The sequence below is a fragment of the Sminthopsis crassicaudata genome, chromosome 3 (genome assembly GCF_048593235.1).
Source record: "Sminthopsis crassicaudata isolate SCR6 chromosome 3, ASM4859323v1, whole genome shotgun sequence".
Classification (NCBI taxonomy): domain Eukaryota; kingdom Metazoa; phylum Chordata; class Mammalia; order Dasyuromorphia; family Dasyuridae; genus Sminthopsis; species Sminthopsis crassicaudata.
The window spans coordinates 181,769,285-181,786,874 of NC_133619.1; the positions used below are offsets into that span (position 1 = coordinate 181,769,285).

General features: G+C 34.7%; 1 long non-coding RNA gene across 1 annotated transcript in view; it reads right to left on the minus strand.

Annotated features, from left to right (window-relative positions):
* LOC141559416 (uncharacterized) overlaps nucleotides 1-17,254 on the minus strand; it is a 127,169-nt gene extending 109,915 nt beyond the window's left edge. Inside the window, exons 1-2 of the long non-coding RNA XR_012487397.1 lie at nucleotides 17,069-17,254; nucleotides 15,553-15,612 (exon numbers count right to left, since the gene is read on the minus strand). This is a non-coding gene — a long non-coding RNA (uncharacterized LOC141559416). The remainder of the gene's footprint in view (nucleotides 1-15,552; nucleotides 15,613-17,068) is intronic.
* Nucleotides 17,255-17,590: the final 336 nt, after the last annotated feature.

Here is a 17,590-nt window from a genome sequence, read left to right on the forward strand (position 1 = left end):
ATAGATAAAGACCTTAATCCCATCTAACATTAAGAGGAAAGGACTATAGCCTAAGGTCTAAGATATAAGACCTTTATCCTAACATTAAGAAGGAATGGTTATAACCTGAGGCAGAGTAACTGAATGGGACAATTAGGGAAACTGGGTCAGGATATTAAAAGAGAACTGTGGCACACCACCTTTCTTTTTAAAAATTCTTTATTTCAAGAGATAGTTCAATAGATAGGGTTGATATAAAATGGAAAAAAAATTCATAAAAATTTAAGAAAAATAAAGTGATTAAAAAAACAAAAGATAGGTTTTTTAAAAGTATTTTTTCCTCCTAAGAAATAGATAGAAGTAATGAGCTCTTGTCAACTTGTAGATGTATAATATTACCTGACAGAATATAATTTAAGAGTTGGAAAGGACATTATAAATAATCTAATCCAAGTCAGTAATTTTTACAGGAAAGGAACAATTTCAGAGAAGTTATGACTTGTCCTAAGGTCACATAACTGATTAAAGTAGAAATAAAGCCAGGACTAGATTCCAAGAATACTGACTTCCAGAGCAGTGTCTTTTCTGTTTTAACATGTTGCCGGATTAAGCAAAGATGCCAGAGAAAGCAGAACTACTTCACTTCTAACAGTATTTCCTTTTCTTTTTTTAAGGACAAAGATTTCCAAATTGAAAAAAAGTAAAACAAACAATAATAAGATGTAATTGAAACCCAGAATTGGTGGGGACATATGTACTGGGATAGGATTACATAGAGGTATGAGAAATGATTATTATTAACCAATGTCTTGGGAAGATTCAGAATCCCTCCCCCCCAATCCCCATTTCTTCCAAAGCCCTGACTTTTACATTGCACTGACTCTTCTCCACCTTGGTCAAACCCCCTCCAACTTTGCAAGGACTTTAATATCAGTTGGGTAAACCCATTGTATTCTGCTCAGGCTTGGATGGGGTATACAATCTTTGAATTGATAGCAGTCCTTCATTTTAATATAGCCCACCTCCAATCACATTAAGCAATTAGATTTGATACTGTTTGATGAACCACCTACTGTTTTGAAAGGAATACAAACTGTGAGTCCTACTGCCATAATTGCCTTTGGTCTAAGAGAAATGATTAATGACTCTTTTTTATTAATAACCTGCAGAGTTTATTAATAAACTGATTAAATTACCCAGTAATTTAACCTTTTAAAATATAACACAAATAAGTAATGGGAGGACCACAATTTTGGAAGGACACTGACCAACTGGAGAGTATCCTGTGGAGAAAAATTCAATTGAAGGGTCTTCAATTCATGCCACAGGAGAATTATTCAAAGGATTACCTCATGTATTCTCTTCTTGAGAGCACAAATACTTTAAAGAAGTTCAAGTTTCTAGAATCAGATAAACTTTACCTCAAAATTCTGAAAGATCTTGTTTACATGACTAAAGAGCTTTAATCAGTTGTCTGACATATACACACATATATATATCTTCTCACTAATTTGGTGCATATGAAGACACATGAAAACATATGAACTTATGTGTAAATATGTAACATATACCTGAGCATATACTTGTATGACATATGTGTGTGACTATGTGTGTATTATACATGTGTATATACCTGTAACAAGGTGGTACAGTGGACTTAGAAACAGAAAGTTCTAAGTTTATAACTGGTCTTAAACATTTAGTTGTTGTGTGATTGTTGGTAAACTTCTTAGCCTCTGTCTCAGTTTTCTCATTTATAAAATGGGGACAAAATATAATACCTTACTTCTAAGGTTTTTGTGATGATAAAATGACATTATATTTTTCCACCTACAAAAAATGTGTCCCATTTACATCAACTTAATGCATATGTTTTTAATAATTATGCTTGGATTTTTCAAGAAAATTTCATAAAATGGGAGGTATAGCCAAGATAGTGTAGTAAAGATAGGGACTTGCCTGAGTTCTCCCCCAATCCTATCCAAATACCTTTAAATAATAACTCTAAATAAATTCTAGGAAAGTATAACACACAAAAATGAAGTGTAACAATTTCTCAACCCTAGGCAATTTAGAAGGTCAGCAGGAAAGCTTCATTACACCATTATGAGAGTGGAGCACAGTCCAATACAGACTATGCCATAGTCTTGTCCCCAACAAACAAAATCAAATAAGAGAAGTAGAGGAAAAATTGGGAAAAGAAATGAGTGTGATATAAGAAAATCATGAAAAACAAGGAGACACAAAAAAATACTGAAGAAAATCACACCCTTGAAAACCAAACTAGGCCAAATGGTAAAGATAGTATAAAAAGTCTTTACCATTTGGCCTAGAATGCCTTAAAAAAATGGAATTAGCCAAATGGAAAGAGACACACCAAAAAATCACTGAAGAAAAATACTCCTTAAAGAATAGAATTGCTCGAATGGATGAAAAAAATCACTGAAGAAAACAACTCCTTTAAAAGTAAAATTGGACAAATGGAAAAGGAGTTACAAAAGCTCACTGAATAAAAGAATTTTTTTAAAAAATTAGAATTGAGAAAATGGAAGCTAATGATTTTAGGGGAAATCAAGAAATAATAAAACAAAACCAAAAGAATTAAAACATAGAAGATAGTGTGAACTATCTTATTAGAAAAACAACTGCCCCAGAAAACAAATCCTGGGGAAATTAAAAATTATTAAATTTAAATTTAAATTATTTGGATTATCTGAAAGTCATAATCAAAAAGAGAGTCTAGATATCATCTTTCAGAAAATTATCAAGGAAAAGGGCCCTGATATTCTAGAACTAGAGAGTAAAATGGAAACTGATAGAATCCACCCAACATCTGAAAGAAATCCCAAAATGAGAACTCCTAGAAATATTATCTCACTCAAGGTGTCACATGTAATATCTATGGGACATCTGTTTCAAAAAAAAAAAAAAAAGCCATGAATGTTTCAACCCTAAAGGGATCAAAACAACTCTGTCTATAGCTGCAACCAATTATTCTTCTTTCCACACTACCCTTACAAATAGATTATTATGTAGACAGTTTGGCTTTTTGTTTGTTTGTTTGTTTTGCTTAGACATGGAAGCTATTTTAATACTGGCCTTATGAAATCACAATGTGCCAAAGGTACCATCAGAAACATGTAAAATGTGCCTAAAATTCCATATTCTTATATTGGCAACCTCAGGAAAAAAAAAGAAATAACTGTTTAAATATTAATGGCTTCACTCCTCTAACATTACACGTAAAACCCAAATGGAACACGCATAAATTGAAACAGAAGTAACAAATATTTTACAAAAATTGTAAACCAGAGCTATTTCTGGAACAGCATAGATGATAAATAGTCTCCTGTCTAAATTTGAGAATGAAGCAGAGAAATGTTGGAAAATTGGTGAATTCTCCATTTCTTTTCTTGCTTTAGTATCAGCTCCATAGGAATTCAACGTTTGCAATGTCAAATTGTCTCTCAGTAACTGAATTATCAGTGTACAGTCTTTATAAGATTCTTCATATCTAGTTCAGCAATGGATTTATCAAAAGCTATCTTTTAATATCAAAAGCAAGGTTTTTCTGAAAAGTTCCGGATCTCATAATAGAACATAAAGAAGTCTAGGCCCATATCCAGTCTTATGGCATGTTACATCTCCTTTTTGCACATTTAAATGCTTCTTGACGTATTTTTTGTGATTGACCCAATATTCCTTTCTTGTCCTTACCAGCAGTAAAAAACAAGACTTTCTGCCTGTGAAGAAAACATTAAGAATCAAGGCAACGTTTATACATTGCAGGTATGTTAACTGTTAAATTTTCCTCTGTATTCTTGAGCCAACTGTTGTTTTTTTCTCAGTACCTTCCATCTATTACTCAGTATTTGAGATAACCTTTCAAGATGACAGCCAAGTTCCCATGATGCTTTTTCTAAAGATTCTTCTCATTGGGTAATTCAGTTCCTTACTCAGTTTCAGACTTCATGCAGGCTTCCATGTGTCCTATCTCTCAGCCTGCTAAGCCAATTAACTTTCTATACCAGTTCATTTTTATCCATCACTGAGTATTCTGCTTGGCTAGGAAAAAAGCTGTTTTGTATAAGATAATATTTGCAAAGAACTTTGAAAACCTTAAAATGCTATGTAGGTGATAGCTATTGTTTTTATAATATGAGAAATCATAGAAATTGGGAGTTATTCAAATAGTCAAATATCTTAGGTTTAAAAAAAAAAGGTTAAATGAAATAAGAATGAAGTTAGAAATTCTTTTAGATGATGGTTAACATTACAATATATTTGCAAGAAAGGATTTGGACAGTTAAATATCTGGCATGCAGATTGAAATGATAGAACTCAATTCTAGTCTGAGAGATAGACTTGGGATTGACACCAATCAATATCATTAGAATTGCAGAGACCAGATGGTACCGGTGTCCACTTTTCTTATTTAAATTCATTTATCTCCCATGATAACTGCCTTATCTGGCTACAAATGGGCTATTATTTTCCATATTGTATCAGATCCTTCAGCTAGATAGAGCAATGGATGGAGTCAGGAAGATATGAGTTCAAATATAATCTCAAACCTATATGCCCCTAGGTAATCTATCTGCCTCAATTTCCTCAGCTGTAAAATGGAGATAACAATAGCACCTACCTCATAAAGTTGTTGTGAGGGTCTAATAAAATGATACATATAGATCACTTAGCAAATTTTATTTGAATTATTTTTAATTGCTTTTTTTTTGTTTGTTTCTTGCAAATTTTTTTTTCATTTTTTCCTCATGTTTTATATCACACCAGGACAATTTTCTAGGATTATTTCCTGCATTATTGGGTCAAGGTTCTGTTTTTGGTTGCAGCTTTCTGACAGGGCATTTATTCTTATATTTTCTTTTCTTGATCTGTTCTCCAGATCTGTCATTTTTTTCTTATGTTTCACTGTTCTATTTCCTCATTTTTAATAATCTGTTTTGTTATTTTTTGGTCTTTCATAGCTTCCCTGGCTTTCCCTTGCTCAAATCTAATTTTCAAATAGTTGTTTTCATCTTTGAGACTCTATACCTTCTTTTCTAATTGGTTAACTTTTTTTCATAATCTTGTTTTTCTTGGATGGTCTTAATTTTTCCTCCTAGTTTTTCTTCAATGTGTCTTGTTTGATTTTTGAATTATTTTTTGCATTCTATAAATGCTCTCTGGGCAGGGAATAATTTCATATTACTCTTTGGGGTAGAAGCTTTTTTTTTTTTTTTTTTTTTTCTTAACTAGAGTATCCTACTCTGAAGATGAATCCTAGTCTTCCTTGTTCCCATAATATATTTCAATGGTGGGGTTCTTTCTTCTTTGCTGGTGATGGAGGTTGAGGTCCCTTTAAGAACTCCCCTCCCCATGGTTGATCTTTAATTTACAAATCCTGGTCACCGAGCTGTCCTATCCCCCACCAGATCTGAACTAACTTGAGTTTTCCCAGCCCCCACAGTTTAAACCCATTGAATTCTATTCAACACTGATCCTGGCTGAAAGCCGGCCAGGAACTTGGGGCATCACCCACAAGCCCTTTTTAAGTATAAAAGAGCCAGACTGGAGCTCTCTCTTTGCAGGAGCCCTTCCCCCCAACATGGTATCCTTCAGGCCATGTAAGGGTACCTGCCCACCCAGTGACCACCTTTGACCCTGGCATCTTTCTATCTTTAACTTTACTTCCAAATCCCTAACCCTAACCTTTTTATCAATTTAGGTTTTCAGGTCTGCAAATTCATTTACAGGGGACACCGAGCCGTCATGGGACTATCTTTTACTATCTTTGTGCCGACCAAAGGGATTCCCCCTTTCCTATCTCTCATCACTGGTTCATTTTTGTTTTTAAATAAGATGTATTCATATAAGCACCTCTAATTGTGGAATGGGGGGATGATGCCTCAAGCTTCCCTTCAGCTCTCCACTCTGACCAGGAGCCCCAAAGCAAGAGCTTCACCCTCCTGCAAGTGCCCACAACCAGCAGCACTCCTACCCCATTGCTTCTGCCACCCCAGTGGGTGCTTGTTCCTTCTAGCCCCAGGGCCCCATTTCAGCAACACAGTTGTGTGGGGCATTCCTAATCAGCTGAGGTTCACTCAGATTTCCCAGACTCAAAACCCTCTTTCTGGGAGTTGAAAGTCTCGATGGTTCCTGCTGAGAATCCAGCCACACTTAGCTAGCCTGAGGGATCCCCACTTCGTGTTTCTATGGAGCTAACCCAGAGGTGTTTGTATTTGTTAATCCTGGCCTGGGATCTTTCTTCAGATCTTCTTGGGTGTATTAGGAGGACCCCCGTTCTGCCCCAGGTCTTCTTGATTTTTCACCAGTCTATATTCGCCCTGAGGAGCAAATTTGTTCTGTTTCTGAGGGAAATCAGGAGCTCTTGAAATTTACCAACCTACTCTGCCATCTTCCCAGAATCCTCCCCCCACTTTGTAAATTTTAAGTTGCTATATGAAATACCAGATATTAAAAAACCCTACATGGTCACAGCATGTTGGGTCAGGTGGGACGATATGATATTTCTGAGGCTAATGGACATATTGAATCATATACATAATAAAGTTTAAATAATAATAATTAATAAATAATTAAATAATAATAAAAGACCTACTTGGTCTTGATCCATACATTACCTGTGGCCATGACTATCTACAAATTATGGTAAAGGGAGGTCACCATAATACACAGGCTTAACAGCTAACATCTTGATGTTATAAAGGAGAAAATGTTAGATTCCATAAAATATGGATTGGTGAGTTTGATGCTGATTTGTGGTAAACTTCTAGAATAAATTATTCTCCATCCTAGATTTGTGAGAACTTAGAAAATAAAGAGACAAGGGTGCTAGCATAAGTTCTTTAAGAATAAAACAAATCAAAATGAACCTGTTGTTTAATCATTTCAGTTATGTCTGACTCTTCCCAATCCAATTTGTTTTTGTTTTGTTTTGTTTTGTTTTGTTTTGTTTTGTTTTGTTTTGTTTTGTTTTGTTTGCAAAGATACTGGAGTGGTTTGTTACTTCCTTTTCCAGCTCATTTTTCAGAAAAAGAACTGAGGCAAATTGGGTGAAGTGACTTGCCTAAGATCACATAGCTAGTAGTTTCTGAGGTTGGATTTGGACTCAGAAAGATGAGTCTTCCTGACTCCAGGCCCAGCATACTATGTCCTGTGCCACCTAATTGCTCAAATGAACCTAATTTTCTTTTAAAATATTAGTACAAAACTGCCAAATCAGGGAGATTCTATAGACAAAGTTTATTTGAAATTAAGTTAAGATTCACCAAAATCTTCATATATTTTTAGTTAAGACAGAAAAGTGTAGACTAGATGAGATGGATTCAGAGCTGGTTAAAGTTTTGATTAATGAATTGAGGTCACTTTGGGAAGCTATTTTAATGGAATACCACATGGCAGAGAAGGCATATTTAAAAAGATGGTTGTTGACAAAAAAGTGGAGAGAGCAAAAATTCATTAGGTGACAGAATCAAGATTCAAAAATTATCTTGTTTGGTTAGAATGATGGACTCAAACTAACACGATGAAATGGAACAAATATGAATGTGATTTACATTTTAAAGTTTTTCCCTATATTGGATTTAAATATACTCCCCCATAATTCCCAGATTTTAATCTTCATTCTGCTCTCTAGACAAAATACATTTAGATTTAGGTTAGAAATTCAAATGCACAAATACAAGATAGAAAAAGTCTGGCTTCACGTGTTAAAAACCAATCCTAGCAATTGTTTTGGAATACAAATTCAGTATGAAGTAGCAAAGTGATATGCCTACTAAAATAAGCTCATTAAGTCTTGTTCTTTATTAATAGAAGTGTAGTGTCCATGTTAAGAGAGGTGTTAGCCCCACTGTCCTTTGTACTAGTCATACCACATTTAGAGTATTGCATTCAGGTCCAGAAGATAAAAAATTATAGATTTAGAGTTAGCAAATTTAAGGATTATCTAGTTCAATGCACTTTCTCTCTCTCTCCTCTCCCCCTCTGGTTTTGTCTCAAGTACTTATGAACTGTGCTACTACACAAGCCATCAGTTTCTTCATCTATAAATACTTATCTCACAGAATATTGTAAAGATCAAATGTGAAATCAAGTAAAACACTTTTCAAACCACCTTGGAAAGTATTGAGTTCCCTTTACTTGGAAAGATGCTAGCAAAAGCTGTAGAATTATATGTCAGGAATGTTAATGAGAAAATCCCTTTATTGGGTACTTTATATAGTTTGCTATTTTATGTTGATTCATCTTGCCTTCCCAATTACATTATAAGTTGCTTAAAATATTTTGTATTTGCCACAGAACCTTATAATAATGCTAGGCATATATGTATTCAATAAACACTTTTTGATTGATTAGAGTTGTGAGTGGAAGAAGAGGAATAAATGTTTTGATGATTCTTCTAAACCTTGAAATAACCCTTAACCTTTGTTTTAAAATCTAAAAGAAATATGATTGTATTCCCTAGTAGTCACTAAAGCAGATCAGCCACTAAGGACCTGATTTGATATTCCCTCTGGTGCCTATCCAGGATAAACCAAATCAAAAGTGGCGATGACATTCACAAGTCTTTTATACTTTAAGTATGCCTTCTCTTGATGATAGGAAGGATACTTCAGTTTCTAGAGTTATTATATTATAGATGTTTTAAAATATGTTTTAGAAGTTTCCACATATTAAGTCAAGAAAACTAATTCAATCAGACTGTATTAAGATATCTCAACATCTAGGAGTAAATAGGTGAAAGTTAAATTAAATTCTGTCTTGGTCAGATGCGGAATGTTTTTTTCAGGTTTGAGTACATTTTTAGAAAGATATTGATAAGCTTAAAATCACATAGAGGAAGGTAATTAGAGGATGCATCATATAAGTATCATTTTGAAAAAAACTAGGGATATTTAGCCTGGAGAAAATAAGACTTTGGAGAAGTGATAGCCATTTTCATTATTTGAAGGACTTTTATCTAAAAGAGAAACTAGAGTTATTTATCTCTGTCCTGGAAGGCAGAATTAAGAGCAATTGATTGATGTTATCCAGAGGCAAATTTGGGTTTGAAGTATTAACTTTCTAACAATTAGAGTGATACAAAAGTGGAATCAGATGCCTGTAAAAGCATTGAGGTTCCCCTTCCTCTGCTATCTTCAAGCAAAGGCTGTAGCACAATTTGTCAAGAATATTGAAGGAGGGATTCTTGAGTGGTTAGCTACCTGAAGTCTTCTCCAATTCTCTATCCTGTCATCATGAGGGAATTATATTCCCCCTCAGATATCAAGGACTTGGAGTGTAATGAAGACACAGGCCAGCAAGCAATTTATAGGCCCATCCCATGATCTCTATGTGGTTGTCACTTTAATATAATATAGTAATTCTTTGCTAAATGACTCAGTAAATCATTTAGATTTAGAATAGAATGAATCTATTCTCAAATGTTTCCAGTGAGAACAAAAATGCTTTAAGTGAAAATAATGTATATAGAAGAAACACTGTGGAAAACAGGTTGCTTAAAAAGCATCATCAACCATTCAAAGCCCATAGGTAATAAATATGTTTGTTTTCCCGAACAGAAGAACTACATTATGAGAAGGGAATGTTACAAAAGAAGACTAAGGGAAAACTACTGGACTTTTGATAGACATGTGTTTTTCAGTACCAAAAGGATCACTAATGTGAGTGCTCATATGCTTACAAGCCAGGCACTACAATACAGAGTTAAGATTTAAGCTTAACGAAGCTTATAACTGCTCTTCAGACTTTAGGGACACTTTAAAAATACTCTTTATGGATGTCAAAGTGCTTTACATAGATTATGTCATTGGAGTTTCATAATATCCCTGCAAGATAAAGTACTACAGATAGTACTGTGTTCATTATATAGCTGAAGAAATGGAATAATAGAGGTTCAGAGAGATTAAATAAATGGTAGCATATCTAGTAATTTTTGAAGCTGAAATTGAAACCAAAACTTCCTGAATCAAAATTCAGCAATCATTCTGTCTTACTGTATTTTCTCAAGTAATTTTTCCTACTTTCAATAACTTTCCATAACCTGTGGTCCAATGTTCTAAACTCTGTATGGATTTACACAGATAAGGGTCAACATATTGGGGACCATATCAAAAGTATCACTAAATCTTTAGCTTGCCACAAAGAATTTTACTGGGAAAATCTCTGAACATATTTGTGTATAGCTTGTTTTGATGAGATAATAGGATTTCAGGCTCATAAAGAAGCATTTAAAAAATATATATTTGTCAAGGACCAAACAATCTTTATTTCCCTGAAAGAAAATCTGAAAAACATAAAGCACTCATAGAAACCCATAAACAAATATAGAACCATATATATGATATGTATTAAAAACCAATTATAAATAAATTATTAAACTATAATTATTAATTAGACAAATCAATCAATTGGAACCAATCAATATAATTATTTTCCCTTTTTAGAAAGTGGAGACACTTTCTATCAAAGTTCTAAAGACCTCTAAATTCATAGCACACCTTGCATTATGAATTCTTCTTGAAAGAAAACAGTGGTGACCAGCGGGGCACCTCACCATTACCACCAATGTTCTAGTGAGTCCATTCTGTAGTATACGTTTCCTTATGAAGGGAAACTTGCTTGGTGTTGCTGAAGAGTCAATCCCCTTTTCAATGGATGAAAACCATCTGAAAAACTTAAGGTAATAGCTAAAGGCAAGGCCAGGTCCTTTGTCTTCCATACGTTAGCTTTAATCCTTTGCTGATTCTTCTTCCAGCCCCTGGGCACCAGGTATAATTCCTTTCTCCAAAAATCATACTACAAATTTCCCTGATTCATTTGATAGAAGATTGAATCCCTAAAGGCTAAAACTTGGGATTACTTGCAAAGCAATTCTTGAGGCTAGTGCTAACCTATAAATCCCTCTTCTATTAGAAAACTAAGTTTAATGACTATAATACTTATTAAATATACTTTCTTTGGCTAGATGTCTAGATTCTGGAACCCTCAAATCTGGAGGGTTAGAGCTCTTAGGAATTCTTACCACTTAGGTGAATCCCCTCTTCATAACTACCATGTATTTGAAAGGTTATACCATTGTCTCTCAAAGTTTTTGGACCAGAAACTCAGAATTTTCTAGGAACTCTTCCAGGCTACAGAAACAAACATATATAGCTCTGATGTACATTTACAGCAAGGCTACCACTAGGAGTTTCTTGGACCGAAGTGCAACCAAGATGGTAAAGTAACATGAAGAAATATAATTCATTTTACCTCCAAAAATATCTAAAAATGTACCTAGTGAATAATCCAAGAAAAATGTACAGTAACTATTCCTGTTCAAATAGGTAAAAGGAGACAGAGCAGGGACAGAGTCTGGCCAGGACCATACCACATGGAGTACTCTGATACCCAGGGAGCAGTTGAACATTAGAGCAAGGGAAGATTTAAGACCCATACTGGAGCAATGTGATTTGAGATTTGGGAACAGATGTGCACTGGCAGCTTTGTTGCCCACTATCCAGTTCCAGGTCACAGATCCAGGACAGAAGATCGGAAAAGAAGACTTTTGCCCATTAGGGAATAAGAAATTGATGCAGGTCCTTGGTAGGGTACTAAGTGAGAGAGAAGCAAGATCAGAAACAAGCAGCAGGGGTATGGCTTGAACCTCAGGAAAGGGGTAGAGTTTAAATTGCAGTTTCTATCCCTGTCTGAACATTGTAGAGGAATAACCAAGGCAAGAATCCCAGAACAAGGAACAATCCAACCCACAGGACTTCACAATTGGGTAACAATGGCTGAGTCCAAAAGTTGTCTACTCAGACCCATAGCCAGGTCATAAATTTGCAGGGATGGGGGTGGAGTAACAATGAAACTTTGCCATGGATCAGACTACTTTGTGAGTCTTGAAAGCCTGGAATAACAATATTCAATGCTAGTCTAAATATTTTTTACAAATTATTATTAATTAAAATGATAAATTCTTGATTATTCACTGTGATCTCTATAGTATTCACTTGGAATCATTAGAAACTCCACATTCTTTTAGTTTATTTGTTCTTTCTTTCATTGATGAGAGATTGAATTTAAAGGTATACATTTAAAACCAATGACTACTTAATCTTAATATCAAAGATTTTTATGTTGTCTTATGTTCTTAGATGAAATGATCTATTATCTGTGCTTTCTTCTTTGACACATAGATTTTGAAGATTAATTTATTTACTATTTAACAAACATTTTTTCTTAAAAAAAAACCCTCTATGTTCTTCATGATAAAAAGGGAAACAAGCCTCATGTTAAACATAAGACTCTTATTCCATAATAAGTACTCTATACATCAAAAACATTTGATTAAATATATTGATTTTGAAACTAAGTATTTGGAGGTGGATATTTGTCTATGGCTGCATGGTGCAGGTCCCTGTAACCTAAATGGAGTCCTAAGAGATCTAATTTGGCTACTCCATTCATCTCTTTTACTATGATTCATTTTGCAGATAGATTTGCCAGAAAGCATTCTTAATATGGCAAAGTTTTTAAAAATGAGCTTTCAATGGAACAGTCATTGAGATAATATATCCTTTTAGAGGATGGAAAACGTTGCAAAAATGTAAGTGTGAGAAATGCTGGTTAATATTTCTCAGCATCACAGACTTTTTAGAGCTTGAAAGAATTCTACAGATTAATTGTATGCTAAAGGAGTGTGAGGGCCAAGGTAGTGGAGGGACATACCTAAGATAAAACAGCCCGGTCATGACACACAGTCAAGTTTGCTACTCAAAATTGTGTTCTTTCCAATATTGTACCTACCTCCTGTTAAAGCTTTCATGACAAAACAGCTGTTTGGCTTTGATGTTGGCCCTGAAATACCATATTCTCATAGTTAACCAATTAATAGATATTTATTAAGTACCTACTATAGCCAGGTATTGTGATGAGCTTATCAAACCAGTCAGAGAGACAGATACGAAACATTTTTTAAGCATTTTTATGTACCAACCATTGGAGATATAAACAAAAATTGTTTGTTTAAGTTCTTGACTTCAAGAAACCCCACATTCTAATATAGGAGACTATGTACTAATATTTTATTATAAAACATATATATATATATATGTAAAACACTGGAGACAAAATGAAATCAGCATAATGACTCACATTTAGTCTAATTGAAGAGTTGTTGGCCTGTTGAAATCTCTCTGGTAATTAATAACAATAAAGGCATTTACATAGACTTAGAGGTTCACAAAGCACTTTGAAATCATTGCATTTGATCCTCATGTCCCTGGGAGATAAGTGTTATTGTTATCCCCGGTTTACAGATGAGGACATTGAGACACTGAGAGATCATATAACTTGCTCAGACGCATATACTAGAAATCTGTAGTCAAATTTGAACTAGGATCTTCCCAATTCCATTCTCAGCATTATCCCTCTAGCTGCTTATGATCTGCAAGGTGGAGCTCAAGACACAGATTGTAATTTACCTGTGAAACATGCCATTCTTCATAACTAAAATGATTTCTCTGTCCAAGGTTCTTAATAGTACATCATGATCCAGATGGCATTTTGAACCAGTGCTTTTGTTTGAGAAAAGCACCATAATGTGATAGAGGGAGTTCTGGAGTGAGGAGACCTGGTTTCAGTACCCAATTATGATATTTAGTCTTCATCCAATATATTTTTTGGGGGGAGGGGGGATGATTTAGAGGTTTCCACTGAAGACTCAGTGAAATGTTAAATCAATAGTCTTAAAGTCAATAATCTTAACCCTAAATGCCTTGTACAAGAAATAACAAAAGACTCAAAATGAGATGGGTGTGAAAAAGGTGACAAGGTAAAGGGAGCAAGGGTATAGATGAATCACAGTCACACACATAAAAAGGATCTTTAGAAGTCCAAAATCCATTTGCAACTCAGTCAGCAGTGTTGAAGAATGTAGAGCAAGGAGCAGCCAGGTTTCTAGTATAATGATCACAAATCAATCTAATGTCTTTGCCAAGAAAAACCCCAAATGAGGTCACCAAGCATTGGACATGACTGAAAAATCAACAACAAGCTCATTTCTGGAGGTATTATTTATCACTAAGAAGATGTGCATGTGTGTGTGTGTATGAGTGCATGCATGCATATGCTTCACACAGAGTTTGTCTTTGAATTAAATCACAGGTCCAGTCTCAGTTTATATATTTATATATATAGATATATATATACATAATATATTCACCACACACATTCTTCCCAATTTGTCATAACTGTAGGGATTTGGAATAATGAATTTGTGAGACAGTGTTGCTAGGTTAGTATAAGAGCAACAATTATCTCACATTGGAAAAGTGTACCACATTTCTGGACAATCTAAACTCTTGGGAATAACTTTTCTCACCTCGCCGTGTTTCTGCTGTTTTAGAAGGCTGGCATGATGTGAGCCTTTTACATCAGTTCATAAAGTTCCCTTCAACATGTCCTTGCCTTTGTTTCCATGACAGAGTATTCCAAAATGTTGCACTGCTGAGTAGAGTGACCCCCCCCCCCCAAGAATAGGACCTGATACCTATTCTTGGTGCTCCCTTAATGGCCAAGGGGAAGGAGGCCAGTTTGCACATTCATTTACTCCTGTCTTCTTTGTCTGAGTAAAGTAACCAAGGCCAGTATGTATTGGCTCTTTCCTTGGCATTTCTTGGCATATGCTCTGTGAATCGTTATCACTTGCACCTTTTACATGCTGTGCAAATCCTATCTTATCTTGTTTCTCTGAAGCATCAATATTTAAACACAACATTTGAAATTTGTCAAGTGGCTTTTAAAAAGAACCAAAACAACCACCAAAAAAACCTTCTCTCTCTGCTGACTGATCTTCCAATATGTCAGTATGTCTGCTTTGCTCCAATAGTATATTCAGATCTTTTCTGAATAGAAAAATGAGCCCAGTTCTTTCTTAGTTTAGGTGTGTCTCTGATAGCAGGACTATAGTATCTTTTTGGCCAAGTTATTGTGGATTTGGGAGTAAATATGATTTGGTTGAGGGAAAGGGCACTGAAGGACAAATAGATGGTGCAATGGATAGGACTTGGAATCAGAAAGTCTCATGTCAGACACTACTAGCTGTGTGACCTTGGACAAGTCACTTAACCCTATTTGCTTCAGTTCTTTTGTAAAATGAACTGGAGAAGGAAATGGCAAACTACTCTAGTTTTAAATTAAAGAAGATGATATAAAGAAGTTATTGAATAATAGGACAATTCATGGGTTCCCCTGGAGAGGCAAGTTAAGGAATTGGAGGAGGTGGTATCATTATATAGCTAAAGGGAATAAGAAATAGTGTTTATTTTTTTTTAAAGGGATTAAAAAATTCAGCCTTCCATAGATCTCATTCAATAGATAACTCAAGATATTGGCAGATATTTCTGTTGGGGAGAAATTTCTAAGACCATGATTTATTGCTTTCATTCTTACTTCTTCCTCCCAACTTATTGTGCCTCAGACTTCCTATATAGCCAAAGCATGCTCACCTGCTCCACGATACTTTGTTCCATATAAAAAACAGAATAAGGAAGTCATACTCACAATCATATTTCTCTGGCATGTGGTCTCACATATTCATATTTTCTTTAACAGATTAGATTTCTAGGAATGAAATAAGTTTGATGAACCCTACAAGTTACATGGATTTATCTTATGCAAACTAAAGATATATTTCCTAGGCTTCTTTAACCTAGACTGAGGCTAGTAAATTTGATTTAAAAAGACTCTCAGGATGTACCATGCATAAGGCTCTAACTCTATACAGAGTTTTATTTATTGCTGATTACAAGTACCAAAAGTACCAAATAGAAAGACAATAAATAAGGAATATGAATAAGAATTTAACACGTGCTCAAAGCAAGACTTCAATGACATATTTGGGTTATTCAAAAAGGAAAAAAGTCTTCATTTAGTGGAAAAATGAAAATGTATGCTTCATTTTAGGTTGATCACTATGTAAATGTTGTCATGAATAGCACATGACTGGAAAAATGACTCATCAGGTTCTTGGAAATCCTAGTATTAATCTCATCAAACATGAATTGGCTATTTGGATAATAAAAAATCAATAGATTGTATGAGTATAGATTTAAAACTGGGCCAGATCTTAGAGATAATCAAGTCCAGGTATTCTGACCTGGGATCCATGAAATTTTAAAATTGATAATTACATGTTAATATAATTGTTATCCTTTGCAATCCTATCCATTTAAATACATTAATCTGAGATAAGGTCTATAGATTTCACCAAATTGCCAAAAGGATCTATGACATTAAAAAAATGTATGAACCCCTGATTTATACAGTATGAGTTTCATTGTACCAGAGGTGTCAAATATGCAGCTTAGCAGTACATCACTATCTCCAATACTCTGTAATGTCACTGGAACCAGAATTGGAACATAAAAATGCAGTAAAACACAGATAACATTACATTTTAAAACTAAGTGAATATGTGACCTGCAAATATCCTTATGTAGGATTTAATGGCTTCCATTTCTACTTCAATTTGACACCATTGCACTACAACCACACTACATATTTCTAGGTAAATCTCCATTCTACATCAACAATTCTGCTTTTTGACTCAACAGAACATCATGTCCTCTGCTTAGGGCATCCCTTGTGGAATCCCCCATTCCTCCTTTTCTGCTTCTTTTTGTGTATTTTCTTTTTGCAATAGATTATAAGTTCTTGGAGTGCAGGAATTGTCTTTTTTCCTTCTTTGTTATCTGCAGCTCTTAGCATGATACCTACCATACCAGGTGCTTAATAAATATTTATTGAATTGAATTGAGATGTTTCCAGGGAAGCTCAATCTCTATGAATGATAATCAAGGCTGAATTTGCAAGAAAATGAATCCTAAAAAATGTATTATTCTGTGACAATTGAATATTTGAACATCATGCAGCAACAATAGGTTGTTCTAGGCTCTCCTGTTCTTTCATTGCTGCCTGAGTCAGCCATTTCATTTAAAATATTTTTAAATGTCTATTTCTTAGCAAGTTTTTTTAAAAGTTGAAGACAAAAACCACTGACTGATTTAAAAGTGCCTACCTGCCCAATCTATGTCCATATCCAAAATGTCCTTATGGGGTTCTTTGAAGGGATCATCATCTCTGAAGAACAATCAGTGAAATGACCTACTGAGAATTTCCACAATTCTCTTCCCAGGAATGCAGAGGGTGCATTTGTGAAAGCAGTAGTCTCAGTCAGGGGAGTTACAAAAAAAGCTGCTGCCTGCCTCAGATGAAAGCTCAAACATAATCATAGTAGAGACTCTGCCTTTAAAGAAGAGAAGATGAGGGCAGGTCAAAAGTTCCTCTCTAAAGCAAAATGTCAATCCTTTTGCTGAGCCTAGATGACCAAAGAGCAAGAAAAGTTTCACAGAGATGAAAAGACAAAATATTTTTAAAAAAATTCAGGATTTTCCTGTACAGATCTCCTCTCTGAGTCCACCAGTGTGGAAGTCCACCAATTGGAAGAGTCATTCCTTGCCTTTGTAATCTTTATGTTTCTAGGATATATCATTACTGATATATCACTCCAAATAACTTGGTCCTTGGATTAGATCCCCAG